The sequence below is a fragment of the Elgaria multicarinata genome, chromosome 2 (genome assembly GCF_023053635.1).
Source record: "Elgaria multicarinata webbii isolate HBS135686 ecotype San Diego chromosome 2, rElgMul1.1.pri, whole genome shotgun sequence".
NCBI classification, from domain to species: Eukaryota; Metazoa; Chordata; class Lepidosauria; order Squamata; family Anguidae; genus Elgaria; species Elgaria multicarinata.
The window spans coordinates 144,397,875-144,423,186 of record NC_086172.1 but is presented as its reverse complement, the minus strand read 5'-3'; the positions used below and the strand labels follow the sequence as shown (position 1 = coordinate 144,423,186).

The window sequence follows — 25,312 nt, the reverse complement described above, 5'->3', positions numbered from 1 at the left end:
GACAACTTCTCCAGAAGGATATCATGGTATGGAAAACCGCTGAGAAGTCCAAAAGAATCACTAGGGTCGCATTCTGTGCCGTTTCTCTCCCACGAAAGGTTATCCCATGGGGTGATCAAGACAGTTTCAGTGCCAAAACAAGGCCTAAACTCTCAAATGAAATGGATCTAGAAAATCCCTCAGGGCTCATCTACACCAAGCTGGATATATGAAAGTGGTGTGAAAGCGGTATATAAAAGACAGGAGCCACACTACTGCTTTATAGCGGTATTGAAGTGCACTGACAACTGTTGGGACCCCTTGACACATACCATAAACCACTTTCATAGTGCTATGTCCTGTTCGGTGTATATGTATGATGGACCCAACAGTTGTCAGTGCACTTCAGTACCACTATAAAGCAGTAGTGTAGATCCTGCAGTGCACTTCAATAACTCTATAAAGCAGTAGTGTGGCTCCTGCCTTTTATATACCGCTTTCATACCACTTTCATAGTGCTATATCCTGCCTGGTGTAGATGAGCCTTCATTCTGATGCTGAATTGAGTGCCCAGGAGGTCATATCTGAGAAAGACCAACTCCTCCCAATTCCCCAACCCAGGTCTTGCTTGTACACCCTAGGTCAGTGGGACACCCTAGGTCAGTGGGACATGGTGGGACAAGATGTCTGGAGAAGACATCCAGGACAGGGCATTCGGTTGAACAAAAGAGATCAAAATGAGAATAATGTTGATCAGCTTAGAACCTTCTTCAATTTTCATCTTCCTTACCTAGAAGTTTAAGCAAATTATAAATTTACCAGATTCTGAATCTGGCACAGAACCAAATCAAGGTGGTATCAGCAGTAGCAGCAGAAGCAATATTTCTATACTGCTTCTCATTTGCAAAAATCTCGAAGAGGTTTACAACACCATAAAGCAATAAAATATAATAAGTACACAATAATATAATACAGAGGTAATTCAAAATAACATATATGAAGAGTATTTTAAATGTATAATTGAGATAGTATGGCCAACTGATAAAGCAGCAAAGACTGAAAGAAACCTACCACTATTTTCCAAGTGTTTATCAGATACCAGGATCTTTTAAAATATCCTGAAACGTTTTGCCGTAGGCCAAGCTAAACTAAATCACTTAATCTAGGAGGGTACTGCATATAAAACCAAAGTTAGCATATAGAATAGTTTCCCCAGGGAACAAACAGCCTGTTTTCTTAGCACTTCATATTCATGCCAAGTTTTGATGCAATGACAAACTCCTCCACAAAAGGGCTTGCATTTCCACAGAACTAGAACATTTCACTGGCAAATCGAAAGGTCAAAACCTAAATCAAAGAAGGCTCTACAATCTAGAACAGGTGTTATGAGAAGTCTAAGTTGCAAAAAGGGTAAAAGATCAAGGGTTTTTGTGAACCGCCCAGAGAACTCCGGCTATTGGGCGGTATAGAAATGTAATAAATAAATAAATAAATAACTTGCAACTGTGTTTTGGCCATCGTTCTCCAAGTATTTTAGAACCCCATACTTTTTTATGTGTCCATCCCATTCCAATTCCACCCCTTGTTTCTCCTTCCAAAGAAATCATTACTCAATATGACTGCCAGAGTGCTTTTGCCCAGCTTTGGCTTGCATATCAGCTGCATGCACCCTTTCCTGGGTGGGGGTGGGGGAGCCCCCCCACCCGATCTGGTCACTCTTACACACATCATCACCACATCCAGGTTAGATTATGACACTATACTCAATATGGGTCTGCCACTGCAAAGTTTTCAGAAATTACAGCTGGTACAAAATGCTGCAATCAAAAGTTCTGAGTAGTAGGAGATTCAGGACAGATAAAAGGAAGAACTATGGAATTTTCTACCATAATAGGTAGTGATAGCTTCCAACCTGGATGGCTTTAAAAGGGGAATAGACAAATTCAGGGAGGAGAAGGCTACCAATGGCTACAAGTCATGATGTGGCTATAAGGTACCTCAAGTATCAGGCAGTATGCCTATGCACATGGGTTGATGGGGAACATGGGCAGAAAGATGATGTTGCACATATGTCTTATTTGAGGGCTTCCCACAGGCATCTGGTTGGCCACCGTAGAAACAGAATGCTGGATTAGATAGTCCTTTCATCTGATCCAGCCCAGCTCTTATGTTCTTCCAGGCATGCAACAGATATTGTTCAATCTTCATTGGCTTCAAGACTTTTTGAGAACAATTCAAAGTGCTGGTAATAGGACATCAAAGTAGTGCCCTTTGCTGCTCACCCACTCAGGGTCCCTGTTGATAAACTGCTTTACATCCCCACCCTTTCAGGACCAAACTAGACCTGATATTAGTTGTGTGAATGCAATTTACCAAGTACTTTTAAAAACGTAAAGGGCAGCTGCAGAGAAACCTGAGCAGCCTCCGGCCTACGGGAAGTGGAGCATAATTCTTTCTCTCTCTCCCTGCCACTGTCCAAATAAAACCACTTCCCCAAAGCTGGTAGTTGGAGACTCCCCTTGAAATACAAATATCAACTTCTGAGAAACAGCTTTTGTCAGGACCATGGGAGGGAGTTTAATTCACACTATTAATATCATGTTGAGAATATTGCTCAATGTGTCAGCCTTCTCCAACCTGGTGCTCACCAACTTTTGGCTATTTGACTATTGGGCAGTATAAAAATGCAATAAATAAATAAACTTTTGTAATCCTCCCAAACAGCCGCTGGCGGGAGATTATGGGAGTTGTACCAATACATCTGGGGGGTGACAGGTTGGGGAAGGCTGTGTTATATGGGATATGTGGGGAATTAGGGACATGGATTTCTGGATGCTTGTTGGATGGGCTTTAGGGTAAAGCTTGGCTGTGCTACAAAGCTACATCTGCTTTGGCAGCTTCCAACTATTCCTGGCACTGTATGCTGCAGTCTATGTGCCTTCAGAACAGTAATGTTGAGTTATGTCTGGAATAACGCCAGAACTGAGGAAAGGCACACTGAAGATTGCAACTCAGGTCAACCTTACAATGAGTGCATGAGAAAGTAAAAAAAGAAGAAGAGAGACTTCTCTGGCCCGAGGGCTTTTCCTATGCCAATTGCAATCAATGGTGACCTAAGCAAATATTCCGGAGGTGGGAGGACCCGGCAGGATGAGGGATGGCAGAAAGAATAGACGGAAGCCTTTCCGTAAGCCCTGGATCTGGAAATCAACAGAATCTCCAATGCAAGTCTCAAAGCAAATGTCTTTACAAATCAGAAAGCGGGTGGTTTAAGCGTTGACTTCAGAAAGCTTGCAGATGACAACAAAACGCGCTTGGACTGCCTCAAGTTCACCTGGGCCAGATCTACACGTCGTAGCGAAGGCGCTTCCGTGCGCCTTTTTAAAAGACGTAACCTAAAAGAAGCGCCTCTTTCTTTACTGTGTGTACTGTGAGCTAGGCAGCGCCGCCTGCGGAAGAATCTCTACCCCATTCAAAGACGCTGCTCTGCTCTGGCCGCTTCCCCCTCGCGTGTTCTTCCATTCGAATAATCCCCCCTCCCACCCGGCGGCTCTTCTGGCGTGTCCCAGCGGCGGCAGCTCCTCCTGCAAAACACTTTTCTCCCTCGGTGTGTTTGTATTTGCGTTTGCGTGCGCGTGTGTGAGCACACACCGAAGAGAGTCCCGGGGAGATGACACCGCGGGGGAGAGCGAGAGGCAGGAGCTGAACTCGTCCGCCGCGCACACGCAAATGCAAATACAAATACACCGAGGGAGAAAAGTGTTTTGCAGGAGGAGCCGCCGCCGCTGGGACGCACCAGAAGAGCTGCCGGGTGGGAGGGGGGATTATTCGAATGGAAGAACACGCGAGGGGGAAGCGGCCAGAGCAGAGCAGCGTCTTTGAATGGGGTAGAGATACTTCCGCAGGCGGCGCTGCCTAGCTCACAGTACACACAGTAAAGAAAGAGGCGCTTCTTTTAGGTTACGTCTTTAAAAAAGGCGCACGGAAGTGCCTTCGCTACGACGTGTAGATCTGGCCCTGCAGTTATCATTCTGCCAGACCTTTTACTTCCCTATATCTCAAGGCCCAGTTTAGTAGATACTCATCCATGTACATTCAAATGGCTGGGAATATATTTGTCTGGTGCATTCAGAAGAAACCCAAGTTATTTCCATGGAACATTTGCCTTGGCACTTATTAGCAGTGACTCCCTGTTTTGCAGCTTGCTACACTTTCATTTTCCAGACGGGGTCTTAAGGCCCCATATCACATAAGACATGAGTTCTCTTCAGAATAGATTCTCCAAAGCATAAGCAAGAGTAAGACCACATGGACCAGGACTGAGCATGAAGTAGATCTCCAGGTCATTTGCAGTAGATCAGCAAGTGTTTTCAGACACCCAACTGTTTCTTTCCTTCTATTCTAATAATATCCTTCACCTTTGTATCTTTCACCTAGGAAGCTGCTACTTGATCCACGAAGTTGTATTTACTGGCTTTGTCCTATAGTTTAAAGAACAGTTGCAAGCTTTCATATAAATGATGTGTGTTGTGTAAGACATATAGTATTACCTCAATAAGAAATGAGACTAGAAATGAGCATTCATTGTGGGACATGGGTGTTTCTAAAGCAGTCCTTTGCAGAACCCCACTTGGGTGGGGTTCAGGTAAATTTAAGGCCAAACAATTCCCCAGAAATGTCTTATCTGTAATTCAAGATTCCCCAAATAGATTTCTAGAACAAAAGATGATGTGCCAAATTGTTCATCAGAAGAAAGAGAGAAAGGTTTCTGTTGAGACATAGGCTCAGATCTTAAGATAAGTTCACTTAAGGAAGTTCACAGAAGTTCCTGTCTCTTCTTTCTCCCCTTCCCCCCATTGCCATCTGTGCTCCCTAAAATGAACACTTTGGACAGCCTGGTAGCCTTCCTGAGCAATTTAAGGTGGGGGCCACTGGGCAGGGGTGAATTGCCCCCAAATAGGACTTGGAGCCTAAGATAAGCAAACTTGAGAAAATTCATGGAGGGATAGTTTTAACTCTCCACCCACAACAGCTCACTATACCCCCTTTCCACATAGTTCAGAAGGGCCCCCTGACCCACTAGAGGTTTTTGGGAGGGCACACAGGTGGTTGCAGAGGAATGAGGCGACACAAAACGTCTCTTCCATGAACTTCCTTAAGTTAACTTATCTCAGGAGAAGTGCCATGGTGCACATCTCACAGGGTTCTACTATTTGGTTTATATAAAAGAACTTCATTGAAACCTCTTATCTAGAATTGAACAACTAATGATTCAACAGAAATGACTCCAGAATCTGATCCTCCCCTTGCAGTGGAAAAAAAGTGGTGCCTGCGTGCTGAGGTTGCAAAGTGGCCTCGGAGGACCCCGGGCAGGTCTAAAAGAGACATTGCAGTGGGTGGGGAGGGGAGGGGAGGATACAAGATATCCTATGGCCTCTCCAGCCCAGCTGCACCCCCAGCAGCACAACTACTCTAGACAGGCTCAGAGGCCCACATAGGGGGAAAAGGAGGACAAGCGGGCAAAAATCCATCACTCCCCCTGCCCTGTTAGCAGCAGCCTGGCAGGGCAGTGGATACTCAGAAGCCTCTGAGGCCTAAGGTTTCTTCTAATAATGGCGCAGCCCATACAATTGGGCTCTTAATTGTGAAAAAATAGTATTTATTTATTTATTTAATTTTTTATTAATTTTTTATACTGCTCAATAGCTGAAGCGCTCTGGGTGGTTCACAAGAAAACATGCATGCAAACCCTGAAAAGCTAAAATGTATAATTTCCAGGGATGACATGGCATGTGAACCGCCCAGAGAGCTTCGGCTATTGGGCGGTATAAAAAATGTAATAAATAAATAAATAAATAAATGTAAAGGTCAAAGGGCAGCAGCGGGCAAAATTATGACGGCTTTCTTACAGCAGAATTAAGAATCGCCATGACTCTTCCAATGCATCTCTCTTACATGACTACTGCAGTAGCCTGGCTTCTTCTTTACCTGTATGAAGTTATAAAGAAGAAATAGGAGTATTTGCCTTTGCATGTAACAGCTTTCTTAGAATTTGTAAAAGATAAATGGTGGGGGTGGGGAGGAGAACAGAATAATAATTTGTCTATTATTTAGTAACCTTCAAAGGCTATAATATCACTTCAAATCCCTAAAAAACAGGCTAGAGACAAATATTAGCCTTACCAGGATGGCAAAGGACTGGATCAAATTACATTTCAAGGGGAAAACTGTATTTTTAATTAATGCTACCTGGTGCCTTTACACAGCAGTCACCTTCAGTGCAGTAGGGAAGCAACAATTATATCCCACAATTATTTCTAGCTTTTTACCACGTGGCATAGAAAGGGAAAATAGTTCCCAACAGGTTAGGCTGTTATGAGAACCACAGGGATAATTGACTTCTCCTTGTCTTGACATCACCTCAGAACACTAAAACTAACTGAATACCCTGGCAGTGGTGGCCATGATGTTAGAAGAGTTTCTAAAATTAAAAACAATCATCAGCACTCAGACCTTAAAATCAGAAAAAGTCAGAAGTGCTACGACACTCATTGGTGGGCAGCGCAATCATGTGTGCCCTATGACCACTGGTTCGAAAGCTTTCTGGCTCATGCTGGCCAAGACGGAAGGTGGGGAGTGGTTGTTTTGATAGGCTTTTCAGACCAGCGGATCTCTTCACTTTAAATCCTCCCTCCCCTTGAAAACAATTGATAGGAATTAGCTAGGCCAGCTCCAAGCTGGTGTTGTTCAAGGGACCAAAATGGGCTTCCCTCTGGGGAATGGGGCAGCTTTGTCCCCACAATGGCCCTCTTGGTACCACCAGTGGGAACATTAGCTTTCTACCAGGAGTGTTCTCTGTGAGTGCAATGAGGGCCTCCATGGCAGGAGAGGGGCCTCTATGCCAAATCCTAACCCCTTCCAACTGGCAACATCACAGGATTAGGATGGCTTTCTTGTTACATTTTCATCACTGTTATATTTATTGCTATTCATTTGACAATTGCTGTTCATATAATAATTCCATAATTGTTATACTTATGGTCTGATTGGAGTCTACCCAGAGAAAAGCCTTCAGTGTGGTGGCCCCCTTCCTATGGAATTCTCTGCCTTTGGAGGTCAGGCAGACGCCAAATTGTTGTTTCTGGAAGCTTTAGGAATGACCAGCTGTGGCTTTTACCAGTACTGGGATTTTATCAGAACTTTGTTCTTTTAAAAAATGTATTTTAATACAGTGTTTTTATTCTTTTATTATATTTATTGTTCACCACTCCAAAATTTTGTAAATAAATGTGTTGCGACCTGCTTTGAGCATGTTTTTTGTTGTTTATTCGTTCAATCGCTTCCGACTCTTCGTGACTTCATGGACCAGCCCACGCCAGAGCTTTCTGTCGGCTGTCGCCACCCCTAGCTCCCCCAAGGTCAAGTCTGTCCCCTCCAGAATATCATCCATCCATCTTGCCCTTGGTCGGTCCCTCTTCCTTTTGCCTTCCACTTTCCCTAGCATCAGCCTCTTCTCCAGGGTATCCTGTCTTCTCATTATGTGGCCAAAGTACTTCAGTTTTGCCATTCCCTCAAGTGAGCAGTCTGGCTTTATTCCCTGGAGTATGGACTGGTTTGATCTTCTTGCAGTCCAAGGCACTCTCAGAATTTTCCTCCAACACCACAGTTCAAAAGCATCTATCTTCCTTCGCTCAGCTTTCCTTATGGTCCAGCTCTCGCAGCCATAGGCTACTACGGGGAATACCATTGCTTTAACTATGCGGACCTTTGTTGTCAGTGTGGTGTCTCTGCTCTTAACTATTTTATCAAGATTTGTCATTGCTCTCCTCCCAAGAAGTAAATGTCTTCTGATTTCCTGGCTGCAGTAATCTTTGCGCCCAGAAATACAAAGTCTGTCACTGCCTCCACGTTTTCTCCCTCTATTTGCCAGTTATCAATCAAGCTGGTTGCCATAATCTTGGGGTTTTTTTAGGTTCAACTGCAACCCAACTTTTGCACTTTCTTCTTTCACCTTCATCATAAGGCTCCTCAGCTCCACCTCGCTTTCAGCCATCAAAGTGGTGTCATCTGCATATCTGAGAGCAGGCTATAATCATAACGAAGCCCCCTATATTTAGTCACTCAATTTGGAAAGGAGACATGGAGTTTTGTTGTTTACCGGGCTCCTCCACCTCAAGGTGATTGGAGTAAATACTTCCTCACAAAGCAACCACTCGACCTGATCAGAGGTGTTGTCTGCTAAGCCAGTCAACCATGTCTCCGGGATGTTGACAATTGATTTATTTTAATTATTTTTTTCATTGACAAGTTGTGTATGCCATAAAATGAAATTCTCTGGCCAGCTTACAATTAATAAGTCTAAGCACGATTTGCAGAGGACATAAAACTGTAACATCAAAAACAACATAAATACAGCAACAGAAAACAAAACTTATAGCAACACCAGAGTTGAAACACAGACTTTGAAACTGAGAGGCTGAGACTACATGAGTTATTTAAAAGGCCTACATGAACAAAAGGTCTTCACTTGGCCCTGAAAAGACAACAAAGATGGTGCCAGACAAACCTCTATGGCGGCGGCAGGGGGACAACCTCTTTTTGTCTGAGGAGAAAATTCCATTTCAGAGAAATTTTCGGGGATCACATTCTGATGGTGGTCTACCCACTTGCTGGGTAGACCACCATCAGAACATCCCTGATGATTCTTGTATGGAAGGATGATCTGGTCAGTAGTTTACTGAAGAAAAAGTGTATGTGTATGCCTTAGATTCTAAAGTGCATAGGGAGGGCCACTATGAGTTTGTTGAACCTCAAGAGAGTGAAGGCAGACTTAATAGTATGGAGATGTGGAAAAATTAGGCAGGATGGGGCTTTCTTACATGTCTGGAGACAAGTATGCCCTTCTTCTGGATGCTACCTGTGATGGACTTGAAAGGTTGTATCCAGAATTTCTTCAACTTCAAAACTTATCAAGAAACTTGTGATAATTTCTGTTGTTGGGGGGGAAATATATAGAAAATAGAGAAAACGTGGAGAACTGGGGAGGCAAGGAGATACTGCAGGAAAGATTAGCAGAAGAGAAGGAGGGGTTGCCAGCCATGGTGGTGGCAGATCTTATTACAATGGAGGTAATGCTAGGGGCTGGAGGGGGGGGGAGGAATAGGTTCTGTTCGTGGAAGGGCAGGTCTGGATCAATCCTATCACATATAAGAGGTTATGAAGAACTATTGAAAAACATATTAAAGAGATTCTATTAAATAGGATGGTAACTAGAGTTTAAGATGGTTTTTTACTTTTAGACAATCCTTAATCATTTTAGAGTGCAATCCTATGCATGTTTAGACAGAAAGAAGTCTCCTAGCATTCTCTAGCCAACCATGCTGGGGAATGCTGGGAGTTGTCAGACTTTTTTCTGCCTAAACATTCATAGGGTTGCTCCCTTATTTACTTTGGACATAACCTCTGGACCTTTACTTTTATTTTCTTGTCATGCATCAAATTGCTTGAACAAAGTGGTTCTTTACCTATAACTTAAATGTCTCTGTATGTCATCAGGACATATTAGACAGTTCAGAAGAAAACTCTTTAGTCCTCAAATATGTGGAGATATTCAACGGATGCACTACAGCAGTCCCTTTAATTAATGTTAAATTATTCTGGTGTTGATCTAGCAATGAATGTTTCTGCACAGCTTCTCCATTTTTTGGAAGATACCTTAGAAAAAGTTGCATCAACATGAAGAAATGCAGAAGGATTCATCTTCTTTCTTCGATTCTTGATATGAATGGTCCTGCTGCCGTGTTACATGTATACTTGACTGCTCTACAACGTTCAAACTGCCTCATTCTACAACTTGTGATAAAACCTGAGTGTGTGTCATGAGGAGGGCAATTGATTTCCAGTCTCAATTTATTCACTTTGTATTTCCCTCGAAAGTAATGTGCTTTCTAAGTGAAGGGCTTTCCATGCTCTGACCTTGGCATCCATCAGGACCATACTGTGTTGTATATTGAGAATTCCAAGCCTTTATCTAATCTTATAAATAAATGTAAAATACATAAAACAATTAACCTGAATAAAATTGAATTGTATCTCTCTGTAATCAGCTTTCATCTATGCTACAAATGTCTATGTTTGAATACAATTCAAAATTAATAACAGCTATAATTTATTTTCTGACTTTTCATTACCTTGACATTTTAACAATCATTATTTTTATATACTCAGGCTTTAACTTTATCTGAGGCTTCAACCCTACACAGTTGATTTTTTAGCTATGCGTAGGGCACTCTGTTGGAATTTCTATTTAAGGAACATGCTTGTTAAAGAAACACATTTCCAACTTACAAACCAAAATATACAGTGTAATGAAAAGGAAAAAAAAAGGCTTTGCTGTAATGTAAAGAAAGATTAAGGGAGGGTTTATTGTATTGCATGTCAACGATCCAAGGACTGTGCGCACTTCTGATTTTGGCTAGTGTGCATCAGGTTTAGTGGGCAAAATTGTAGATATCATACTCTAGCTTTCTGCTGTATTTTTACACTGTTGCTCTGCTCTGCTTTTACAAAGTTTTATATTTTACACTGATGTTCTATCATCCTTATTGTATGCCACCAGATAGCTTCACTAAAGAACTGCACAGCCTAAAAGTCTTTTAAGGGTGCAATCCCATGCATGTTTAGACAGAAAAATGTCCTACAGCGCCCAGGGCATGTCTACACCATGCCTTATCCTGGGGATTGTCCTAGGATCATCCTGCATGACGCACAGGGGATCCCGGGGGCAGGGAGGGAAGATCCCTCCATTTCCCTGGGATAACCGGAATGGCTCTTAGCCCAATTTTTCCTGCGGTCTTGGGATCGTTGTGAGACCACAGGAGGTGTGAGCGGCTATCCCGGTTTCGTCCCAGCTCCTCGCGAGTAAACGCGAGGAGCCGGAAACCGGGCACGGAGCTCTTCAGGCACTCCGTGCCCATCGGGGGTGGGGTGGGGAGCAGGGTCAGGACTTTGTTTCTTTTTTATCTTTTAGTTTTCGCTGGAGCGCAAGTGTGCTCCAGCTCTTCTTGTCTGTAAAAAAAAATGGCTGCCGCAACGGGCACAATGCCTGGGCCGTTGCGTGGCCCATGTGGACTGAGAGGGAGGATCTTCCGATCAGCATATTGTGAGATCCTCCCCCTCCCCTCCCCTGGTGTAGACATGCCCCCAGCATTCCCTACCCACAAAAACAAGGACAACTAAAACAATCAAGGGCCTGTAGCAACTCCCCTATGAGGAAAGGTTGCAACAGCTGGGACTGTTTAGTCTGGAAAAAATGGGGAGTAGAGGGAGACATGGTAGAGGTGTATGAAGTTATGCATGCTGTGGAGAAAGTAGATAAGGAGACATTTTTCTCCTTCCCTCATAATACTAGAACCCAGGGTCATCCCATGATGCTGATTGGTAGGAGATTCATGACAGATAAAAGGAATTTCTTCTTCACACAGCACATAATTAAACTATGGAATTCACTACCACAAGATGCAGTGATGGCCACCAATTTGGATGGATTTCAAAGGGTATTGGACAAATTCACGGAGGATAAGGGTTTCAATGGCTACTAGTCCTGGTGGCTATATGCTACCTCCAGTATCAAAGGCAGTATATACCTATGTCCACCAGCTGCTGGGGTACTTAGATGGAAGAGTGCTGTTGCACTCGTGGGCAAAAGGGTGCTGCTTGTGTGTTTCCCTGTTGGCCACTGTGTGAACAGAATGCTGGACTATATGGACCCTTGGTCTGATCCAGCATGGCTTTTCTTATGTTCTTATGCCCTTACATACACATTTTTGTGCCAAAAATCACCCCCTGAAAACTGCTATTTGTGGTACAACTCTCCCACTGAAACTAAAGGAGCTTAAAAATGTTTAACATAATTGGAGCATGTACTACCTGTGTCCGTACCATCATGCCCTCATCTTTACAAGATACAGCACATTGTCCAAGCTGTTGCATGGCACAGCACTGACGACAGAAGGAATCCAGCATGGGAAATTGGGCATTTAGGGAAGGAGCGAGTGTGGTATAGTGGCCAGAGTGTTGGACTGAGAGGTGGGAAATCTGGGTTCTAATCTCCATTCACCCATGGAAGCTCATTGGGTGACTCTGAGCCAGTCACAATGTACCGCACAGGGTGGTTGTTGTGAGGATAAAACGGAGAGGAGGATGAGGATTATGTACACCGTCTTGGGTTTCTTGGAGGAAAAATGGTGGGATATAAATGCAATAAATAAATAAATAAATAAATAAATAAATAAATAAATAAATAAAACACCCTGAAGATGAAGCAGAAAAATGGAAGCCACAAATAGGCTGGAGAATTTTGGGAGGCCATTTGCACACAAATCTAGTGCAAACTATGCTTTTTGCTATCAGAGCTAAACTTTAGCTATATAGAAATAGTGTGACTATTTCTCTTTAAGATAGTCATGTAGTTCTCTTTAAGAGAACTACATGACGGTTAGCTTGCCTTTGAGGCAGGCCAGATTTCATAATTAGGAAGAAGTAATTAGGAACTTCTTGGTAGTCAGCCCCCTTTTAAAACAAACAAACAACCGTTCAGACACGCGCATGTGTACACACACACACAATAGTTAACCGAAGAAACGGTTAAAATTAAAATGCAACTGAATGATTTATGAACAGCTGGTGTAACTCTATGCTTGATGGCAAAGTTATGAAGCTCTTGGTGGCTTGACAAGACAAGCTACAAGCTTGAATGAAGTTGTTCAGCTTAAAGAATTAGAATGAAGTTGATGACGGATATGTTACTGAACATGACAGGGTGTCATCTGTTTTAAACAGGATCTTTACTAGGATGTACTGAAAGCAATTTTTCCACTACCTTGAACCCACTAAAGCTTTCCTCAGTACACTTTTACAAGAGCTTATTCAGACAATAGGCTTGCTCCAACTGTTACCATTTAAATATAATAAAAACAGGCACTATAATCATTTTTCACTGCTAACAATTCAGATCTCGGAAGAAAATACAACCTGTGTTTCTTTTCTACAAAAAGAAGCCCCAACTCTTGCTAAAACCGTGCAATCCTATAGACATTCAGCTGCCAGTCCTATACCCATTTACCTGAGAGTAAGCCTCATAAAATTCCATGAGGTTTACTCCTAGGTAAATGGGAATAGGGCTGTAATGGGCCATGCACTCCTAGCCTTCAGGCAGCTGTCCAAGTTGTGGGGGATAGGATGCAACAGAAGCATGTCTATACTGGTCGAGAGGAACTCCACTGGCAGGGAAGAAACCCACACCCAAAGGACCTAGCTATGCCTGCGGAAAGCTCCAGAGTAGGGGATTTACTGACAGGAGTGTTCCTGCTAGTGCTAGGACCCAAAACAAAGCAGAGGTGGAGCGGAGTCAACTGGACTGGGTCCCTCAGCTACATCAGCCTGCAGTTGACGTAACTTATTCCCTTCCCCACAATTGTTTCAATGTGGGGAAGGAGGGAGGATTCGGGAAAAAGAAAAAAAAATCCACTTGGCTAAAGAGTCTGGAAAACCAACCACTCACTTCCCACCCCGGCCAGCATGCGCCACCCGGGCTTTGAAAGGGTCAGGCAGTCCACCACTTTGCCTGCCCCCATTGCCCATCCATCCTTGAGCATGTTATGATTGCTCTGTTAATTTCTTAATTAAAATGTCTATCAAAGGGCCCATCCTCATGAGTGGTGAGGGGTTGTCACTGATATATGCCAATTTCCCCTTCTTGCTACATTCTCTGTATGACATCGCAGTGCCTTTCCAGAACATTCCTCAACCCAACAGGAGGGCAGATGCAGGAAAGCCCCATTCTGAAGTAGAATTCCACTCGTAGTTTGATTGATCCAAGCCTAAGCTGACCACATTTTTGCCAGAAATAAATACAATATTATTGTTTGCACCTAGAGATATGTTTCCCCTGAAGACATACATATATGTTCAAGCTATAGTTCTCAACTCATGATACCAGCATTGATCAATGTTAGACCTGATTTACAGAGGAAGGAGAATGGGGGTAGCAGAATGGACCAGACTCCACCAAACTGTGGGGAATCTGGCTTCTTCAGGCCTACTAGTTTGAAAGATGCAGCCCTCCCACTTAGCTTCACTGGCTCCTCCTTGCTGGTTTGGAAACGAGGACCAGGCTCGGGCGTGGTCGAGAAAGGGGCAGGAATTTAAAACCACATACAAAAACAAAAAGATTGGACATTACTCTATTGGGATCATTTGACAAATAATTTGCTGTGAATCATAAGGTTTACAATACTTTTCAGGAGTAGTGGGTGTATTTGGGGGTCCCTAGAGTAATCCCCCTAGGTGTCTTTCTCTCCCACACCCTGCTCCATTTTTATGCCTCAGTTTGGGCAGCAGCCCTCCTCCAAAACATTTTTTTAAAGCACTCTTAAAACCTACCTATTAAAACTGTTGTGCAATACCACAGAGTTCAAAAATGCAAAAATAAAACCCATAGGGCTAATATTCCAGTAAGAAGCTCAAATTTATTTCATCCATCAAAGACAACCCGAACAAGGAAAAAGGTACTATTTCAACAGAATTCTAAGTTGTTTTGTTCAATCACTTTGACAAGTGTCAAAACATTACCTTTCCCTGCCTTGCATTTAACACCGTTCCTTGAAGCTTGAATGTGTTCGTTTATACTTGCATAAATATCAGGGAAGACTTCTGCAGATTCCTCTTGTGTGTGTGGCACAATGACATGACTCAACCAAATCCATAACCTTTGAAAATAAACTTTACACCTTTCTTCTGGGATATCAGATATAGCCCAGGAGCATAATTACACTACAATGGCACTAGTCAAATCTAGGTCACTAGATTCTGTGTGACAGATGTGAATTACAGAAGTCTCAACTCAAAGACGGTTTACGACTTAGTTGACGGCTTTTGAGGTTTCACTGGTAAGAAGACATTCCTTCTAAATATAACCAGAACTAAAGCTGTACTGTTTTGCAGACGTTTTGTATTCCCTTACATAACAGATGTGTGGTATGTAAAACAGCTCCTTTTTAAAAACATAGTTTTTAAGTTTAAATATGGTTAAAACAATTTAAAAGCAATGTTACACATGCAAGTAAAAATTACTGATTGTACATTTTCATATGAAGACATGGAGAATGTACGCACATTGGAAATAAACAGTGAATTAATGCATTGGTAAGGTAATAAGCATAGCCTCCAAGTGATATTGATGTTTGCTATCCTATTGAAGACTGGGGCCTTACTATACCTACCTTATAGTCTGCGACGGAGGAGGGAAGATCTCGCGTTGTGATTAAGACAAGATCCCTCCTCCGTTTACACGTGAGGAGCGACTACCTCAGGAAGAGAGGAGTCGTGCCCGCCATTTTTAAAAAGGAAGGAGCGCAAGCTAAGTTTTTTTTAAAAAAATTAACTACTTTTCCAGCTCCCCCCCCACCTGATGGGCGCAGTGCTCCTGAGGAATGCTGTGCCCCATGCTTGGCTCCTGGCTCCGCGTGAGAAATTGCGCAGAGCCAGGTCAAACCGGGGCAACAGGCCACACGTTCTGCAGTCTCGGGCTCAGCCCGGGACTGCGGAGAAAGTGGGCCCAAAGGGGAGGGCTCTATCCTGGGGCAAGGGAGGGATCCTGGGATCCCCTGTTCATCATGTGGACGCACAGGGATGATCCCGGGGTTCACCCCGTGATAAAGCCCGGTCTAGCTAAGGCCTGGGTCTGTACAGAAATGAAATGAAACGAAATGAATAAATAAAATACTTTGAAAGACTGCATTCTCCCATATGAACCTGCCCATGCTCTGAGAACTTCTGGGGAGACCTTTCTCTCAGTCCAACCAACATCCCAGGCAAGCCTGATGGGTACGCAGGAGAGGGCCTTCTCAGTGGCTGCTCCAAGGCTCTGGAACCCTTCCCAGGGAGGCTACACCGGCTCCTTCTGTGCTACACTTTCAGAGGCAGGCATTTTTTTTTTGTTTCAGTAGGCTTTTGGAACTACTCTGGATCTGTGTTAATGTATTGGATTCCCCCCTCCTTTTTTAAACTGTTACTGATTTTTTTTAAAAAAAAAAATTAACATGTTTTTAATTTTACTGCAGGTTTAATTCTATTTTAACTTTTTTAAATTTATATTTATGTTTTAATTGTACATGTTTTAATCTTGTAAACTGCCTTGAGTCCCAGTACTGGGGAAAAGGCAGAATAATAATAATAATAATAATAATAATAATAATAATAATAATAATAATACATTCCCCACTTCATATGAATATGCAGCACCATGCACATTCTTTCAATTTGCGCATACTCTCCACCATCTTTTAGGGGCTATGCATATATCCTGGCAATGCATGGAATCCCATGCTGTCAACCTCTGCACAATCTCAAAGCTATTTCCTGCAGATGTGCACAATTACTTGGGTTTATGTACGTTCTTCATTCTACTCACAATGTCCATGAGAAATACAATTCTGATATATTTGGCCCACATACGCTCACTTGTTCTGTCAATATTATTACACCCTGATCCTGAACATGTCTCCTGAAAGTCAAGCCTTGCTGATGTCAACAGAAATTATGTCAAAAAAAGTCTGTGATCCTAAGCAAGGGGGCTATTAGATACAAACTGTTGGCACATAGCTCCATCTAGTGGCTAAAGATACTATGGTGCTGGAACAACGTTTTTCCCCATCTCCTGCTTTTTATGATTTGCTATGGAGTAAACTTTTAATACTAATACTAATTACTACTAAAAGCATACATTTATTAATATGCAAAGTTTTGCTTATGTCATTAATATTCTGAGAGAAGAAAAAACTATTCATTTTATGATTGTATATTGTGCAAGTCAGTATGCATGTAGAAACACATCACCAATCCACAACTGATTTACAGTTTATTTTAGCCATCTCCCAAGACAATACACACCACTGAAAGTATGACTATGCTCAGCACAGATATTTTGTGTTGATCACTTCTTGTATTTATCTGTGGCCTGCTCTAATACATTTTGCATTTGTTTCCCACAGCCTATTAACTTCCGTGATAGTTGCTTTATATTTAGGAGAACAAAATACATTTGGAAATCAAAGCGGGAAGCAAAACATTAATGCTGGAGGACAGATAAGATCTTACAATAAAGATACTAGAATTCCCTACCACAGTGCCATACCTGAATACTTCTATTGGCATTATAACTTAAACACAGTTTATTTTAACGATAATAAGAAGTGTGCTAACCCTACATGCACTTTTGTTAGTTTTATGTACTCTTCCTTTAAGCAGCTCAATGAGAAGGAGATTCCATTTCACAAGGATATAGTTGTGGACCTATATCCTTTTTCGTAATATATGGTAAGGTACAAACCTCTGAACATATAGACTTTTATTTATTTTTAATTGCTTTGAGAATAGGGCCAGGAACTTTTTATGTTTGCTTTTCTTTTGCAGATAAAAATCTCTGGCACTGGAATACTTTCTGGGCGTTTATGTATTTTTCATACAGCAAAATATTTATCGTAACTAGATGCTCCCATCTTTAAAGCAAGCATAACATAGTAGCAGTAATAATTTAAATGGTTTGTAGAAGAACTTTAAACAGAGGAACAATTTGTAAGTAGTTACTTAATTTTTAAAAACATCCCCCAGTGATTCGGACTGAAATAAGATTTCAAGATTCAACACAATGTGAGACAATGCTCTTTGTTACATTTGTAGCCCACCATTCCTACATAGAATTCAAGATTGGGCACATAAGTTTCCAAAGTGTCACCCATCCAGGCATTGACGAGATCCAGACCCCTTTAGCATCACCAAAGTTGCTGCATTGTGTGCCTTCAGGCTATATCCCCAAGCCCTCTAGCAAGACTGCTGAGCCTCTTTCAGCCCAAGGGACAAATTCAAATTGCAGAGGGTGTGTTCTACTGGCAGGGCCCCGAAGGCAAAGGGGGTGTTGCCAACAGCAAAGGGGGCAGGGCTGAAACATCCAAAATACAAGCATATTTTAGCTTATACTCAAACTTTAAGAATGGGGAACAGAACTGCACAAAAGCCAGAACACCTCCAAACAATTGGTGGTCAAAGACAGGGAAAGGGGGTGTGATCACTTGGGGAACTGCAGCAGGCCAGAAGGTAATCCCAGGTGGACCAGATTTGGCCCGTTGACCTGAAGTTCAACAACCCTGCTTTACAGCACACATATTGGCTTACTAACTGTAGCAGAGATAGAAACATGTTATATCAGTTATAGAACTAGTGGATCCTGCATCAACATGTTGCAGCATGGAGAACAGGCAAAAATAGCTCCCCACCCTCTTTCCTCTTTACAGAAGTTCCACTGGATCCAAACCTCTTCCATGAAGGGAAATAACCCTTTAAACAGAAAGACTATCCTGGATCCAAGCCAATATTTTTCTACTTCATTCTAGTATACCCATGTTTAAATTTAGAATTGTTTTATAATTCATTGAACAATAGTGTATGTGTGTGTGTGTGTGTGTGTGTGTGTGTGTGTGTGTGTATATATATATATATATATATATATATATATATTCTTATTTATTATGATTATGGTTGTCTGTTCTGAGCAATCAAGGACAGGTAGCATCCAAACACTCCATGAACACATACTAGGCAAAAGTGCTTTCAGGCAAAAACTGAATTCAGCATATTTTTTCATAGAAAACAGGAAAATGCGCCATCCTTTGTCACAGGGGTGTCGAACCACTTTTAGCCCAAAGGCCAAATTCAATTCTGGAGAGCCTCTGGGCGGATACATTTCATTGGTGGGCAGGGTAGGGCCCAAAATACCAAAAAAACAAAACCCCTCACCCCACCCCAGATTATTGTAGTTTAAAGCTCTTACTGCCAGTAGTTAACTCTGAAGAGACATTGCAACCTTTCAGAACTGGAGAGGGAGATCTGTACAAAAGCTAGGAAAGCAACCCACAATTGGTGGTTGGTGGAAATGGGGTGGAGCCCGGAAAAGAAAGTGTGGCCATCTGGGGCACACCAGGAGGGTCAGATTTGGCCCCTGGGCCTGAGGTTCCCCACTCCTGCACTAACACAAGTCTGAACGGGATGTTTCCAACAGAACTATGTATCCCGCTCCCTGTATTGTATCCTTGAAGCATAAACTCATGGTTGCTGAGGAATTTTCACAGTCATCTGCTCAGTGGAAGTTGGGAGTAGGCCCTTCCTCACTCATAAAGATCCTAAGCCAGGTCATGCCAGTCAAGACATGCAAGTCCAAATGCCACACTAGCAACCTGTCATACTTCATTCTGCCAAGAACTGGCTTCTATAACGGAAGAATGAAAGCAACTTGGCAATTGAAATTTATGGAAGAGGAACCATGGCAAAAATAACCCACAGAGGAAAGGCCAATAGTTTTAAGAATACCACGGTCCATTTATCTTGGGCCTTTATCTTTACTATTTTATCCATGGTCCTTTATCTTTACTATTTTTCAAGCAGAAGCCACTTTGGTTCCAGTGACTGAAGCCACTTGGGAGTCTTTCCCAGGCCATGGGGGGGAGGAAGGCTCCCCTCTCCCCCGTCCCCAATCAAATGGCAGTGCTGTACACTGGACTCAGCTGAATGCCTTTTAGAGCCTTTCTTCCCCATTACCCTGCAATTTGTCCAAGCAGGTCCCCATTGTCAGTAGGCAGGCAAAATTCTGACAGGTTCATTTGGTCCTTGTATTAAGAGGGATCCTTTTCTCGTCTCTGAGAGACTGGGCTGCTCTTTTCAGTGCTGCAAAACCTCCCGGCACAGGGCCATGCTGCTTGCCATCTCTTTTGCCTCCACATTCAATTTCTCCTCCATCTCTGGCAACTGCCCAGTTCACCACGACTCTTGGCATCTAAGACCCCCCACTCCCAGCTAATTGGATGAGTGCTCCTGCGTTCTCCTCTCTCTCCTCCTACCTTACAGCTGATGGGCCCCGAAGCCTCGTCTCTTAGCCCAGATCAGTCGGCTCACTGTTAAAGAAACAAGGCACAGATAGAGAGCTTCTGCTAAGAGTTGACAGCTACTACAAAGACAGAGAGAGACACACAGACCACAGACACACACGGACCACACTTCAGGTCCCAGCGGCCCTCGGGACTTGCAGTGAAAAGCATTGTGCTAGATGAATAGTATTCCAGCTATAAATGTCTAAAAAGTGTTGGTATTAATAAGAGAAAACTTAAAAGTAATTCCTAAGTAAACTAAGACTGAGAGCGCAACAAATTATATTTATTTTATTTATTACATTTCGATAAGGCCCCATAACTGTATAGAAACGTAATAAATAAAATATTTATTACGTTTGGCATTGCAAATCATTGCAGTTCACAATGATTTGCATCCCCCCCCCTCCTGGCGCTAGGCAGGTAACCACCTGAAGCAGGAACCCGCCGCCACCACCCTTCTCATCCGATCTGCGTACCTCCTGCTGGCTTCCTTTTTGGGGGGATGCATACACGCGTGTCTCGCCAGCTTGCCAGCATGCCACCCATCAAGGGTTTCCACATTCAGGATCCCGGTGGTGCCTGCATGAGGTCAGCCAAAGTATCACAATAGGTCTCAAAAGTTCAGGGAAATCTTGCAATACTTTGGCCAACCTCATGCAGGCAACACTCAGCTCTTGAAGTGGAACCCCCTAACGGGTGGTGCGCTGGCGAGGTGGTGCATACACGTGTACCAAAAAAGGTAAGTTGGTGGGTAGAGTCAGTAGAGTTGTCTGGCCAAGCAGGTCAGGTGGGTAGGAGGCATGTGAGCAGGCGAGCAGGACAGGAGGTGAGTAGGAGAGTGAGCGGGCACTTATTGGTCCTACTGGCTGCCTATAGGACCAAGAAGTGGTGGGCCCTTTGGAGAGGGAGAGCTGCACAATTCACCACTCTTCCCATATTCCTCCGCCTGCTGTGCCCACCGCAGGCTGCTTCGTGGTGGGCCCTGATCCCACATTAATGCTAATTGAGACAACGGCTCAAACAATATATTGACTGGATTTTGGAGGATAGTGAACTGTTAACCAGGCCTGTTTTTGCTCCTGCTACTGGGAGCAATAGTTCTCTCTCGAGGACAGCGGTTCTTTGGTGTAGTGACGGAGCAGCCGGAGGGCAGCCGGAAGACTGTTCCGCTGCCTCTGGATCCCCCTCTGGATCCCTACACAATGCCCCCCCCTCAATTCGTGCTTATTGCTTGAGACATTAGTGTGCCTGGGCACACCTGGCACACCTCTTGTGCATGCTTATGGAGCAGGGTGATTCTGAGCATACATTTCAGACCAAGAATTTGTTTTCAAAGCTGAGTTGCAGACAAAAATCCATTCCTGGTTTCCCACTCAGCTTTCTTAATTTCAGCAGCCTAATTTAGAGATTTCTTGTTAATGTTGTTAAGCAACTGGGATAGAACAAGAAACCTTCTGTCTACCCCTAATCTACAGCATATTTCAGAGCCAGGCCTCCACCAGCTTAATTCCACACATGTGTTGATGGAGGACAGGGGAGGAAAGACATAAATTGCATCACAATAATGAGAAACAAATTACATCACAATAGTTCTGTATCTCAGACTGTGATTTACTTGCACTACTTAGGCTCTGGAGCATTCAATATTTTATTTATATTAAGATTGCGTTTCCAAAATGTTAAAGCTGATAGAGCCAATTCAACTTAATAGCAAAGATTTTCTATCTGTGTATTTTATTGATGTTATTCTGAATGCTAACTAGAACATTTTTTCATCTTTAACAAAGGGTTTCTCTTTTGTCCTTCACTCCTTCCCACTCCTCATATAGCACAATCCTATACATGTTTACTTGCTGAATTTTCATGGGACTTATTGCCAGGTAAGTGTAAATGGGACTATAGCCTATGGGCGCAATCCTATTGGATCCACTCAGAGTACTCATAAGCATTTGAACTCAGAGGCTTACAACTATCCTATGCAGAGAGGCAGGAGAGTTGTACCTCCTGCTCTGCATTTTAGCTAGAAGGGTGATTTTGCCCATCTAGTGGAAGCTTCAGGGAGCGGGGTTAGGAGGCTGAGGCATCTATAGGAGTTGTTGTATGGCTGCTGTTTCAGTCCTCTCCCCTAGGAATGCCCCCTTTTCCCATCTCCACAGTCCATTTTCTGTGCATGGAAAGGTAGCAGGCACAGTTCTCTCCACACTGGCAAAGAGGGGGAGGGGTGGGGACTGCAGTTTCCTGGCTCTGAGGTCTGAACCCTGTTTTCTACCTCAGAGCCAGGATACCAAACAATCCTAGGCATGCAGTTGCTGTCTAGGGGGCACAGGATTTCTCTCTCAGTTGTTTTCAAGAGGCCTTCTCCTTGATCCTCTTAACTAATCTGATCAAAGCAATGCCTACCATCTGGAACAGTCTCTCAGACCCAGATACAGTCTCCATTTCCAGACAGAAAACAGAACAAAAAGAAAAATAATTAAATGATCCAACGTGCAATACATCAGTGTGTGTGTGTGTGTGTGTCACAGTACCAGAGAACGTAACAATTCAACAAGTACAACATCAAAGGAAACATAAAAATCTCTCTTTTGCCACAATGCAGCATTCCACACAGTGAGGTGCTCTCATATACTATTGCTCCTATGTGTAACAGAAAATTTTCAAGTGGCCTTCCAGGCAGTTCAACACAGTAGCATGTTGAATGACAAAGATGCCACTGATTTGGAGCATCTAGGCAAGACCGAACTCTGGCGACTATTTCTCTGCTTTGGAATTCAGTGCTGCTTGCCTGACCCAGTACTCAGGGCTAGCTCTACAACATTTATATCCCACCTTTTTTCATCCAAGGAACCCAAGGAGGCATACATAATCCTCCTTTCCTTTTTTATCCTCACAATAACAACCCTGTGAGGTAGGTTGGGCTGAGAGTCTGTTACTGGCCCAAAGTCACCCAGTGAGTTTCCATGGCTGAGTGGGGACTAGAACCTGGATCTCCTGACTCTCAGACCAACACTTTAGCCACTACACCATATTAGACAGATTTAGCTGTGGATCCAATTCTACATGTGCAGTTGGGTAGGGGGCGTCATCTGGTCCTTTGCGTCACGCAGCAAAATGTCTGGCGCCAACCTTGCACATCCTACAGGGTGCTTCTGAATCTGACTGCAGACGAAGTGGGAGTTTTAATTTAGAAGGCTTTTAAATGGCCTTCTCCTGATCTGTAAGATTTACAGTGGCCCATACAGAACAAGCAAACCAGAACACCGGTGTCTGTCAAACCGTATTGCTCTTCTCAGTCACTGAACTGGCAGGGCTCAATTCTGACACTGGCACTTTGTGGAGTCATGACACCTAGTCCTACATTATCATACAAAGGGGGACAGAAATCCAAAACACCGGGAGGGCACTAGCTTGGGGAAAGGCTGGTCCAATTCACCAACAGGCAAGGCCTATGCAATTCTAGTTATCACAAGTTGTCGCTTTCAGACATCTGTTGGTATGTCAGACTGAGGAGAGGAGTCACAGACTCTTTTCTTGTATAGGTACAAAGGACCTGACTGTATCAATCCTGACCATTAGCCTTCCACAAAGAACCAGGCTTTAAAATGTGGGGGTAGGGATGGGATCCGTTGCTATCTTTTATTCACCTCGATCATGTGGTCATAGCTGCCTTGAATGACATTTTTTTAATAAAATGGCAGGGTATAAATCATATAAATAAATAGTATTTATGTCATCAAGAACGCTTTGGTACTTACTCTAAAGTAGCCTTCCCCAAACTGGTGCCCTCAAAATGTGTTTGACTTCAACTCCCATCAGCCCCAACCAGCATGGTCAATTGTTAAGGAGTTGTAGTCCAGAACATCTGGAAAGCAGCACATTAGGGGAAAGCTGAATTGCAGCATGCTGGCTGCAGGTGATGGGAGTTGTAGTCCAACATATCTGGACAGTACCAGGTTGGGCAAGGCTGCTCTAATGTAACTCATTCCTCTGTGGAAGAAAAGAGGGAGCGGACGGGCGGGGCGAATGATAGGAATATCAACGTCAAGCATCAATCGCAGGGTCGCAAGAGACTACAATTTCCTCGGCTTCTCCAACCAACCCGGCTCCCCTTAAACTCTGCAAACCGCTCCATGGTCCACTCAAAGCAGCTGGTAAGAATTTCCGAGCAAGGGCTACAACACCCTTTCCCCGGCCTCGTGCCTTCTAGACGCGTTCGACTACAAATCCCATCAGTTGTAGTCGAACGCGCCTAGAAAGCACCAGGTCGGGGGGAGGGCTGAGCTACAACATAGTCCTACAGCCGCTCCGAAGGACGGCAGGTCCGCACCATCCTTACAGCGTGCGCCGGGACGGCTCTCCCGGGGGCGGGGGAACGCTGAGGTTACCTGCTTGCTTCACCCGGGACTCCCGGGGTTGGGCCAAACAAGCGCGAGCAGAGGCAAAGAAGACGCCGCTCCTTCGGCGCACTTGGCGGCGCACACCCAGCAATCTGCACTCAGCCCCGCGCGCAGATAATGGAGAGACCCGCACAAGGCGACGACTTCCGGGGTCCTTGAGAGCCATTTTTTTCCCTCGGGGCGGAAGTGGCAGCTGGCTATGGGGGGAAACAGGGAGAAATGCTGGATCTTAGCAGGGTCCTGACTGGGCGCTTCTCCCCACCCCCCGCATTTTACACAGCCAAAAGTAATAGCAAAACACAAGTTGCTATTTGTGTCTTTGGAGGATGAAAGGAAGTGACTAGGGGCGTGTTAAATGTTTATAAACAGCGGACCTACATGGCAGTCAATGGAGCCCAAGGCTTCCGTGTGCAACGGAGACTGGATTTTGGGTGGCCTGAGAGAAGTTTGCTTTATTCTGAGAGAAGTTTTGTATGGGGGACCTTTGGCTGGAAAAACAAACGGGCCTCAGCCTCTCCGGAGCCTGCCAGCATCAATATTAACAGGCAACTACAACACAGGGCTGTCAGACCCACAGATAATTTCCCCGCGTATCACACACAAAAACAAAGGGCAAAATGGGGATAATTTGGAGTGACGCTTTTTTTAAAAAAAGCGCCTTCCCCCTCCAGATGGGGGAAGACGGTTTTAAATGTTTAAACACTTTTTTAAAAGTCCCCCCTACTTTTCATGTAGAAACGTCATGATGACAAACTCTTTCCTGAGTTCAAAAGGACCTTAAATGCTAGGTTTTGGTTTAAAGGGGACGCGCTGCTGCCCAGCTAAAAGTTTCGATCACTCCATTGCAACTTTCACTCCCTGCCCTCCCGGAGGGGAGGAGGGAGACTAGGAAGTCTGGTCCAGACAGCGGTTTGATCCTCTATATTTCCTATCTCTATGCTCAGCCCGGCGAGTACA

The 25,312-nt window shown here is 43.8% G+C and overlaps 1 protein-coding gene across 3 annotated transcripts in view; it reads right to left on the bottom strand.

Moving 5' to 3' along the window:
• The window catches only part of MIPOL1 (mirror-image polydactyly 1), a 226,149-nt gene extending 201,705 nt beyond the window's left edge, over positions 1–24,444 (bottom strand). For all 3 annotated transcript variants that reach the window (XM_063117821.1, XM_063117822.1, XM_063117823.1), the window contains exon 1: positions 24,344–24,444. The gene's annotated coding sequence lies outside the window, so the exon portion shown is untranslated. The remainder of the gene's footprint in view (positions 1–24,343) is intronic.
• Between the last annotated feature and the right edge of the window lie 868 nt (positions 24,445–25,312).